General features: G+C 50.0%; 1 pseudogene; it reads left to right on the top strand.

Moving 5' to 3' along the window:
• Positions 1-6821: 6821 nt before the first annotated feature.
• On the top strand, positions 6822-8925 carry LOC123138681 (probable LRR receptor-like serine/threonine-protein kinase At4g36180; annotated as a pseudogene).
• Positions 8926-11566: the final 2641 nt, after the last annotated feature.

The following is an 11566-nucleotide window of genomic DNA, read 5'->3' as shown; positions in this document are numbered from 1 at the left end:
AGGATATATTTCTTTTTCATCAAGATAAGCATACTTAAGATTATCAGGTAATGGTTTGAGTTCAAACACGGGATCACCCTTGGGTGGAGGGGGATCCCCAAGAATTTCAACGGAAGATTATGTTTTAGCATAGGTTCTTGTTTAAGGAACACTTCATCTATTTCTTCCCTTTCCTTCATAAACATATCGTTTTCATGGTCTAGCAAATATAGTTCTAACGGATCAGTTGGAGGAACAACAATGGAAGCAAGACCAATAATCTCATCCTTACTAGATGGTTCCTTTTCACGATGTTGTCTACTAAACTTAGCGAAATTAAACTCATGAGACATACCATCTAAGCCAACAGTGACAATATTCTTTTCACAATCAATCTTAGCACTAGCAGTGTTCAAGAAGGGTCTACCAAAAATAATGGGACAAAAATCATCTTGTGGGGAACCGAGAACAAGAAAATCAGCAGGGTATTTAATCTTCCCACACAAGACTTCAACATCTCTAACAATCCTAATAGGTTTAATGGTGTATCTATTAGCATGCTTAATAGTAACATCAATATCTTCTAATTCAACTTGTGCAATATCGTGCATAATTTCTTTATAAAGATCATAAGGTATCGCATTAGCACTAGCACCCATATCACATAAGCCATGATAACAATGATCTTCAATTTTAACAGAAATAACAAGCGTGCCTACAACAAGTCTACATGTCTTAGTATTGGGTCTAGCAATATTAGCAGTTTCACCCAAGAAAGAGATAACATGCCCATCTAAGTCCTCATCCAAGAGATCTTTAATCATAGCAATACCAGGTTCAACATTAATTTGCTCAGGAGGTGTATAGGTCCTAGTATTACTCTTACGAACAACAGTCGAAGCTTTAACGTGATCTTTTATCCTAACAGGAAAAGGAGGTTTTTCAACATAAGCAATAGGAATAATAGGATCACTATATGTAATAGTCTTCTCTTCGACTGTAATAGGTGCAACTACTTTCACTTCAATAGGAGGATTATATTTAAACCACTTCTCTTTAGGGGAGATCAACGTGAGCAGCAAAAGTTTCACAAAAAGTAGCTACTATCTCAGAGTCAAGTCCATACTTAGAGCTAAATCCACGGAAAGCATCGATATCCATAAAAGATTTAACACAATCAAACTTAGGTGTCATACCTGACTCCTTACCATCGTCGGAACCCCAATCTTTGGAGTTGCGTTTAATTCTTTCCAATAAGTCCCATTTGAAATCAATAGTCTTCAACATATAGGAACCAGCACAGGAAGTATCGAGCAAGTTGCGATTATCAAGAGAAAGCCGGGCATAAAAATTCTGAATAATCATTTCCTGAGAGAGCTCATGATTGGGGCATGAATATAACATTGACTTAAGCCTCCCCCAAGCTTGAGCGATGCTTTATCCTTCGCGAGGCCAGAAATTATATATGTAATTACGATCACGATAAACAAGATGCATAGGATAGAACTTCTGGTGAAATTCCAATTTCAATCGCTTATAATTCTAAGATCTCGTATCATCACATAGCCTATACCATGTCATTGCATCTCCCTTCAAATATAAAGGAAAGACCTTCCTTTTGACAACATCACCGGGAATACCTGCAACCTTAAATAATCCACAAACTTCATCCACAAAGATAAGGTGTAAGTCGGGATGCAATGTTCCGTCTCCTGCAAAAGGATTAGCTAGCAGTTTTTCTATCATACCCGAAGGAATCTCAAAGTGAACATTTTCATAAGGTTCAGTAGGTTGAGGAGCATTTCTTTCCTCTTCTGGTTGGGGTGAAGATACCCCAAACAAGCCACTCAAAGGATTAGTTTCCATAGTGACAAGTAACAGAAAATTTCAGCACACAATATAAATGTTTCCTTACCAACTTCCACTCACCAAGAGCGCTACGTTCCCCGGCAACGGCGCCAGAAAAGAGTCTTGATGACCCACAAGTGTAGGGGATCAATTGTAGTCCTTTCGATAAGTAAGAGTGTCGAACCCAACGAGGAGCAGAAGGAAATGATAAGCGGTTTTTAGTAAGGTTTTCTCTGGAAGCACTGAAATAGTAGGTGATAGATAGATTTGTGATAAGATAAATAGTAACGAGAAAAAGTAAATAAAGTAAATAAAGTGAAGCAAGGTGGCCCAATCCTTTATGTAGCAAAGGATAAGCCTAGACAAATTCTAATAATGAGGAAGGAGCTCCCGAGGACACATTGAGAATTATCGTCAAGCTAGTTTTCATCACGCTCATAGGATTCGCGTTCGGTACTTTGATAATTTGATATGTGGGTGGACCGGCACTTGGGTACTGCCCTAACTTGGACAAGCATCCCACTTATGATTAACCCCTATTGCAAGCGTCCGCAACTACAAAAAGGAGTATTAAGGTAAACCAAACCACATCATTAAACATATGGGTCCATATCAACCCCTAACGAAGCAACGCATAAACTAGGGTCTAAACTTCTGTCACTCTAGCAACCCATCATCTACTTATTACTTCCCTATGCCTTCCTCTAGGCCCAAATAATGATGAAGTGTCATGTAGTCGACGTTCACATAACACCACTAGAGGAGAGACAACATACATCTCATCAAAATATCGAACAAATACCAAATTCACATGACTACTAATAGCAAGACTTCACCCATGTCCTGAGGAACAAACGTAACTACTCACAAAGCATATTCATGTTCATAATCAGAGGTGTAATGATATGCATTAAGGATCTGAACATATGATCTTCCACCAAGTAAACCAATAAGTATCAACTACAAGGAGTAATCAACATTACCAGCAACCTACAGGTACCAATTTGTGGTTTTGGATACAAGATTGGATACAAGAGATGAACTAGGGTTTGAGAGGAGATGGTGCTGGTGAAGATGTTGATGGAGATTGACCCCCTCCCGATGAGAGGATCATTGGTGATGACGTTGGTGATGATTTTCCCCTCCGGCAGAATAGCTCCGCCAAAGCCCTAGATTGATTCCGCCAAGGTTACGCCTCGTGGCGGCGGAGTTTCGTCTCGTAAGCTTGCCCACGAATTTTTCCAGGACAAAACCCTTCATATAGCAGAAGATGGACGCCGGAGGCCCACCAGGGGGCCAAGAGATAGGGGGACGCCACCCTAGGGGGGGCGCCTCCCTGTCTCCTGGACAGGGTGTGGGCCCCATGGCCTATTTCTTTTTCTCATAATTCCTTAATAAATACAAAAAGTTGTTCCATGGAGTCTCAAGTCTTTTGGAGTTGTGCAGAATAGGTTTCCAACATTTGCTCCTTTTTCAGCCAGAATTCCAGCTGCCGGCATTCCCCCTCTTCATGGTAAACCTTGTCAAATAAGAGAGAATAGCCATAAGTATTGAGATATAATGTGTAATAACAGCCCATAATGCAATAAATATTGATATAAAAGCATGATGCAAAATGGACGTATCACCCCCCCCCCCCGCCGCCGCCGCAGCGGCCGGAGCCCGCCGGAGCCACCAGCCCCTTTCCCCTTCCATTTCCCGTCTCCTCCCCTCCATTATTCCCCGTACCCCCGCGTCGCCTCCCCGAGCGAGGCAACCGGGGGACCTTCCCTCGCGCGCCTCCAGCTCTCCCCCTCGCCCCTCCCTCCTCCCGCCGCCGTCAGCGTGCGCCGCCGGTCCTCGCCCGTGTGGTGCTGGCGGCGGTGGGCATGCCTCTCCTCGTGCGTGGCCCTCCTATTTGGGCAGTGATGGATGGCGGCGGTGCGCCTCGGCCGGCTTTGGTGCTGCCCGTCGGTGGTGATGCCGCGGGCCGCAATGGTTCTCGATACAGCGGTGCGGCCGTTGGCAGTGGGGCGCCGCAGTGGCGCTGGGCCTGGCGGCGCACGCCAGCCCAAATCTGGGCCATTTTGGGCCTCATCCGGGTTGGGCGGGCCGATGGCTCGGCGTTCGGCAGAGGCATTCCCTGGTGGTGGCGTGGTGGCGGCGGTCTCGGGCGGTGAGGGCTTCGTAGATCGGCACGCTGCAACGTGGTGACAGGACTGTCCGGGTCCAAGAGGACCCGGCCGGGCATTTGGTGCCCGGCAAGTCCTTGTCGCCACGTCTGGTCGGCCCCGCTGAGGCGGTGGAGGTTGTCCCCTCCCTCCGGTCGCGTTGTGGTCTCTCCCGTGGCCGTTGTTCCCTTACCATCTCCAGGTCTCGTGTTGGCCGCTCCAGTGAGGCGGCGAGGGTTGTCCGGTAATCATGGTGGCACACGCTAGTGTGCGGATGTCGGGGTGATGCATGTCGAAATGCCTGGGGTGGTGGTGGTGGTCGTGGATCGGGAGAAATCCCTGTCGGATTGTCTGGCACCGACGCGGTGACGCCTGCAGGCGCCATCGGTTATTCCTGAGGGGTGTCGGGTGTATCTCTTCCCCACTATCCCCCGTGTACTGGGGGAAACCCTAGAACTTGTTCGGGAAACAACGGCAACCCCGTCTCATCCATTTCTGATGGTGTTGCTTGGTGCACGGCACTTCGGGATGCTGGGAGTGTGGTGGTACTTCTTCGGAGGGTGCAGTGGTTCCCAGGCTTCCTTTCTCCATTGAACATCCCCTCTCCGGAGCCCCAAACGGACTCCAGATCTGGCCTCGTGTTGAAGAACAGGAGACGGCGGCAGCTCCGTCTCGCGAAACACGATAATTCTTACTCACTGATTTTTTTTCTGTAAAAATAAGATTTTACAGCGTCAGTTTCAGGGTCTGCGGGGCCACCAGGCGGGGACAGGCGCGCCTTGATGAGTTGTGCCCACCCAGGTGCCTCCTTCTGGTGGTTCTTGGCTCCATAAATTCTCTTTTATTATATAAAAATCCTCGCAAAATTCTGTTTGGTTCTGAAACTTTTATTTCTGCACAAAAACATCATCATGATAGTTCTGCTGAAAATAGCTTCAGTCCGGGTTAGTTTCATTCAAATCATGCAAATTAGAGTTCAAAACAAAAGTAAAAGCATTAGGAAAAGTAGATACATTGAAGACGTATTAGTGTCCAACGTATCTATAATTTATGAAGTATTCATGTTGTTATATTATCATTTTGGATATTTTACAATCATTTTATAGCAAATTTATATCATTTTTGGACTAACTAATGGACATAGTGCCCAGTGCCAGTTGCTGTTTATTACTTGCTTTTTACATCGCAAAAAATCAATACCAAACAGAGTCTAAATGCAGCGGAACTTTAAAAAAAAATTAGACCAGAAGACATCCTGTGGGCCAGAGAAGTACCAGAGGGGTGCCCCGAGGGGGGCACAACCCACCTGAGCGCACCTAGGAGCAGAAAAAGGGCGGCACATCTCTCGACGGGGAAACGGAGCGGCAAATGCGACATGTGATTGACTAAAAAAAAAGGTGAAACCTGACACAGGAGCGACAGGTGAGCCATCCAAGTGGGATCAAAGCGTTTGCACAATTTTTTTCAGCAACAAAATCGTGCGGTGGACAACTTAGATGACAAACAGTAAATTCTTGTTAGCAAATCTGTTTTATGTATGCACTAAATCGTCAAAAGAACAGTTCCGCAAAACACGTTCAGCAAGTCAGCAGTCAGTACGCTTGCCCATGTGACTGGATCTTGGATAGCTAGGGCAGACCTGGCCAAACGGGCCGGCCCGGCACGGCACGGCCCGGCCTGTGCTAATCGTGCCTGGCCCGGCACGGCCCGCCATGGCACGTTTAATAGCCGGGCCGTGCCGTGCCGGCCACGGGCGCTGCTCCTTGGCCCAAGCACGGCCTGATTAGTAAACGGGCCTTCCTGATGGCCCGTTTAGCACGCTTGGCTGCACATTTTCAGCCTGCTGGGCTGGTTTTTAGGCTTATTGGGCTATATTTTAGGTATATATATATAAAAAAAATTCTGAAAAATATATAAAAAAATTAAACGGACCGTGCCGTGCCGGCCCGCGTGCCCAAGCTCCAGGCCCAGGCACGGCCCAAGGCGTGCCGCGTGCCGGGCACGGCCAGTTTAGCCCGTGCCGTGCCTGGCCCATGGCGGGCCGTGCCGGCGTGCTCGCGGGCTGGCCTGTTTAGTCCGGCCCGTTTGGCCAGCTATAAGCTAGGGAGCGCCGGTCGGCGTTTTGTGATGTTCCAACTTGTCCTTGATCGGTGCTGTTTGAATACGTTTGAAGCCGCCATTTGTCGCCCTGTCGTAGTGCCCGCTCTGCCGGCCGGCATATGCATACAGATTAACTAAAGAGTGTACGCTCGACGTTGGCTGCGCCCAGACCTGGCTAAACGGGCCGGCCCGGCACGGCACGACCCGGCCTGTGCTAATCGTGCCTGGCCCGGCACGGCCCGCCATGGCACGTTTAATAGCCGGCCCGTGTCGTGCCGGCCATCGGGCGCTGCTCCTTGGCCCAGGCACGACCTGATTAGTAAACGGGCCGGCCCGATGGCCCGTTTAGCACGCTGGGCTGCACATTTTCAGCCTACTGGGCTGGTTTTTAGGCCTATTGGGCTATATTTTAGGTATATATATAAAAAAAATCTGAAAAATATATAAAAATATTAAACGGGCCATGCCGTGCCGGCCCGCGTGTCCAGGCTCCAGGCCCAGGCACGGCCCAAGGCGTGCCGCGTGCCGGGCACGGCCCGTTTAGCCCATGTCGTGCCTAGCCCATGGCGGGCCGTGCCGGCGTGCTCGCGGGCTGGCCTGTTTAGCCCGGCCCATTTGGCAAGCTATAGCTGCGCCTGCCAATGCATATTCATTATAAGTATATTGTGCGGTCCAGTGTGTGATCTCCCGCGGTCTTGACTTTTCCCTACACACAAGCATCTCTCTCCGGGTCCGTCCGGGGACATGACAAGACTAGCTCACCTCGCCGGCGCGGCCGCACTCTTCTTGCTGGCAGCCGCCATCCCGGCAACGACTGTTGCGGTGCTGCCCTCAGAGGCCGATGCCCTTCTGGCATGGAAGGCAAGCCTCATCGACGCAGCCGCGCTCTCCAGCTGGACCCGGGCCACACCCGTATGTGACTGGCATCGGGTGTACTGCGACAACAAAAGCGTCGTGGTGGGTCTAGGACTATATAGACTCGGTCTATCGGGCCGGCTTGATACGCTCGACACCGTGGCGTTCCCGGCGCTCACCCATCTGGACCTCAGCATCAACGACCTTGGCGGCGCCATCCCGGCCAGCATCTCGCAGCTGCGCTCCCTCAAATCACTCGACCTCAGCAATAACGGCTTCAACGGCTCCATCCCGCCACAATTGGGTGACATGCCCACCCTCGGCGACCTCAATCTCAATAGAAACAGACTCATCGGCAATATCCCGCGCCAACTCTGCAAGCTCACCTCCACACGGATACTGCAAATCTCTGACAATCAGCTCAGCAGAGAACTTCCCAACTGCTGGTGCAATCTTCAGTCTCTGCAGTACATGGACCTGTCCACAAACCCGCTCACCGGGGAATTCCCATACTGTTGGCGCAACCTGAAGGCTCTGCGGTACATGGACCTGTCCGATAACTCCTTCTCAGGTAAATTCCCGACAGCTGCCGTAAGCCACAACTGCTCTCTCGTCTCATTATATCTCGCCAGCAATTCTTTCGTTGGAGCTTTCCCACTCTTGGATGGTTGCAACTTGTTGGCCGCGCTCGACATCAGCAGCAATAGGTTCAACAGCCCCATTCCGCCGCAGCTCGGCGACATGCGTAGGCTCTACAACCTCCGGCTCTACAATAACAACCTTGTCGGTAACGTCCCACACCAGCTCTGCAGGCTCCTCTCCATTGACAATCTAGATTTGTCCAACAATCTGCTCACCGGGGAGCTCCTGGACTGCTGGTGCAAACTCCACGGTTTGTCCATCATGGACCTATCGAACAACCGCCTCACAAGGAAGCTCCCGGACTGCTGGTGGAACCTCAGGACTGTGACGTTCATGGATCTATCCAACAACTCCTACTCACGTAAAATCCCTGTGGTTGTGCCAAACCAAACCTGCTATCTTACGTCGCTTTATCTCGCCGGAAATAGTTTTGTTGGTGCTTTCCCGTGGGTTCTAGAGGGTTGCAACTCGCTGCCCACCCTGGATATGGGGAACAACATGTTTTTTGGTGTTATCCCTCCATGGATTGGGAGTCAACTTCCAATGCTTAGCATCCTTAGTCTCAGATCAAACAACTTCATTGGAGAAATTCCTCTAGGTTTATCGCATCTCTCACAACTCCAGCTGCTCGACATGTCCAACAATAGCTTGAGTGGCTCGACTCCTATAGGCTTTGGGCAACTTGACCTCCATGAGGCACCCACAAAATATTCAAACTATAGCACAACGCTATAGGAGTAAATATGGTGATAGATTCAACATAATCTGGAAGGGCCTCGATCAGACTTTCAGAAGCACAGTCGGATTATTAGTCGGTATTGATTTATCAGACAATTTACTATCACAATGCATCCCCGAAGAGTTAACCAATCTTCAGGGACTTCGGTTCCTAAACCTATCAAGAAACCATCTGTTATGCCACATTCCTGAAGACATTGGTAGCCTATCTTTTCTGGAGTTCCTCGATCTATCATCTAATGAACTCATAGGAAGCATTCCTCCAAGCATCATACAATTATCAGGGCTCGGCGTGTTGAATGTCTCAAACAATCTTTTGTCAGGCAAGATACCAATCGGGGGTCAGACTCAGACCTTCACAGATCCATCGATTTACTCCAACAATTCTGGGCTATGTGGATTTCCTCTCGACATTCCGTGTGAAAATACTTTGCATGCACCAGATAAGAGAAATGATGAAGAGGAGGACCACTGGATGTACTACTTTGTGGTTGCTGGGATTGTGTCTGGTTTCTAGCTATGGTTTGGGGTGCTCTTTACAGTTAAGACCTGGAGATGTTGTTTTCTCTCCTTTGTTGATGGCATGCAATGTAAGATTATGAAAAAGTTATGACATTAGCTGTGTTATCTGCAATGTTATACCTCTTCCTTTCTTTTTTGGGGGGCGAATGTATGTTATTACCAATTAATAGCATCGAATCCTTTGGTAAATTTGGTCGCAATGCGTCTCATTCCTATTTTTCCTTTCAAATTGATTGATTACGTTTTTTCCTGTACAAAGATAGATAGATCCCGCCATGGCACCAATGCCATGCACGTGGGAGAATCACGGCAGAGTTTCTGCTGCTACTTGACTATTCTATCTAGTATCTCTTCTACAATCGATCTCCTTCACCTGTAGAGGCCCGTCGCCGTGGTCGGCTGCGTGAATGTCTCCATCCGCGGCTCCGTCAGGTCAACCTCCTCCTGCTCCACCGACCGCCAGCTTCGGCCCACCGTCGCCATCATCGTCACCGGCGTCCCAACATTAACTACGAGCTCTCCGGACACGACCACACCCTTAGCATTGCTACCGTCCGCTCTGTGCAGGTCATCGCGGCGACAGACGTCGTCGCCGTCCTGCCACACCACGCATTCCCGCGGCCTCACAGCGTGGAAGCCCGGGGCGAAGGCGCCAGCGGCAGCGTGCAGGTGGTGGCGACGGCGCTTGTAGGTGAGGGCCGCAATGGTGGAGAGGATCTGGACGACCTCGGTCATTGTGGGCCTCGCCTCGGGGTCCCACTGCAGGCACTCCCTGGCCAGGTGTGCCATGATCTGCATCTCCTCGGGCGGTAACACGCCCTTCAGCGCCGGGTCCGGCAGCTCCGCCACCATCAGCCTGCTATCCCGCGGCCGCGAAGTAGCCCACATCAGCAGGCTCTCGTCCGCGCCGCCGCTGCTGCCGCCCTTCTTGTGCACCGGCTACCGGCCGGTGATGAGCTCCAGGACCACCACGCCGAAGCTGAACACGTCCGACTTGAGCGACGCCTTGCCGTCGATGGCATACTCGGGGGCGAAGTACCCGAAGGTGCCTAGCAGCTCGTCACACCGTCGTTCATCAGGCACTTGGCCATGCCCAGGTCCGTGATCCGGGCCCTGAACCTGTCGTCAAGCAGGATGTTGGTGGACTTGATGTCCCGGTGGAGGATGCGCGGCGCCGCCGCCTTGTGGAGGTACTCGAGGCCCCTCGCCGCGCCCAGCGCCACGCCGCCGCGCGTCGCCCTGTCCATGGGTTTCCTGTTGAGATCGTCCAGGTACTCCTGCCCGTTGCCGTTGGTCATGCACTCGAACACCAGCAGCCGCTCCAGCTCCGAGCAGCACCCCAGCAGCAGCACCATGTGGCAGTCGTTCAACCTTGTTAAACGTATTAGGGTTTGGAACAATGCTCGATACCCTTGGTGGGTACGGCTGTCATATATTTATAAGAGGGAACCGTACAAATACAAGTTATGTTACAACAGGTATATCTAACATATACTTAGTCTAACACCCTCCCTCAATCTTAACTATGTCCTAAAACACTCAGGAGGTTAAGATTGCTACGACATGCTTCAAAAGAAGGCAGGGGCAAGGGTTTAGTGAAAATATCAGCAAGTTGATCCTTAGAAGAAACAAACTTAATCTGAAGGAGCTTCTGAACAACACGTTCCCTCACAAAATGATAGTCAACTTCGATGTGCTTTGTTCGGGCATGAAATACTGGATTGGATGAAATGTATGTGGCACCGATGTTATCACACCAAAGAACAGGAGGCTGAGTTGGGGAGACCTTGAACTCTTGAAGCAATGACTGCACCCATATGATCTCAGCTGTGGCATCAGCAACAGCTTTGTACTCAGCTTCGGTACTACTCCGAGACACCGTAGCTTGCTTGCGAGCTTACCAGGCGATCAAGTTAGGCCCAAAGAACAAAGCATCTCCCCCCGTGGATCGCCGATCATCAGAACTACCAGCCCAATCGGCATCAGAAAATGCTGAAATCAATCCAGAACGTGCAGGCTGAAGATGGAGACCATAGGAACCAGTGTGACGAACATAGCGCAAGATGCGCTTAACAGCAGACCAGTGAAGATCACGTGGTGCATGAAGGTACTGGCACACACGGTTAACTGCAAAAGATATGTCTGGTCGAGTAACGAGCAAGTACTGCAGCCCACCAACAATATTGCAATACTCTGTGGCATCCTCAGGAGAGAGCAAGTCACCATCAAAAGCTGTCAATTTGTCTGTGGCAGACATGGGAGTCGTGGCAGTCTTGCACTGCAACATACCAGCACGACGTAGAAGATCCTGAGAGTACTTCCTCTGAGTAAGAGTCAGGCCACCATCAGAATGGAACACCTCTAGACCCAGGAAGTAATGGAGTCTCCTAAGATCCTTAACAGCAAACTCAGCACTGAAAGAGGACACAAGCCGGTCCGTAGCAGCAGCGGATGAACTGACAAGAATGATATCGTCAACATAGACCAGAATGTACATAGTCACCTCAGGTCGCTGAAGAATATACAAAGACGTATCCGCTATAGAAGGCACAAAACCATGCGCACGAAGAGCAGCTCCAAGATGCGCATGCCACGCACGAGGGGCCTGCTTCAGACCATAGAGCCTTGACAAGACGACACAAATGATGCGGCTGATCAGGATCAACAAACCCTGGCGGCTAACGCATATAAACCTCTTCTTCCAGAACTCCATGGAAGAAAGCATTCTGAAC

The sequence above is a fragment of the Triticum aestivum genome, chromosome 6B (assembly GCF_018294505.1).
Source record: "Triticum aestivum cultivar Chinese Spring chromosome 6B, IWGSC CS RefSeq v2.1, whole genome shotgun sequence".
Classification (NCBI taxonomy): domain Eukaryota; kingdom Viridiplantae; phylum Streptophyta; class Magnoliopsida; order Poales; family Poaceae; genus Triticum; species Triticum aestivum.
The sequence above is the reverse complement of the archived record's forward strand: the minus strand, read 5'-3'. Positions and strand labels throughout refer to the sequence as shown.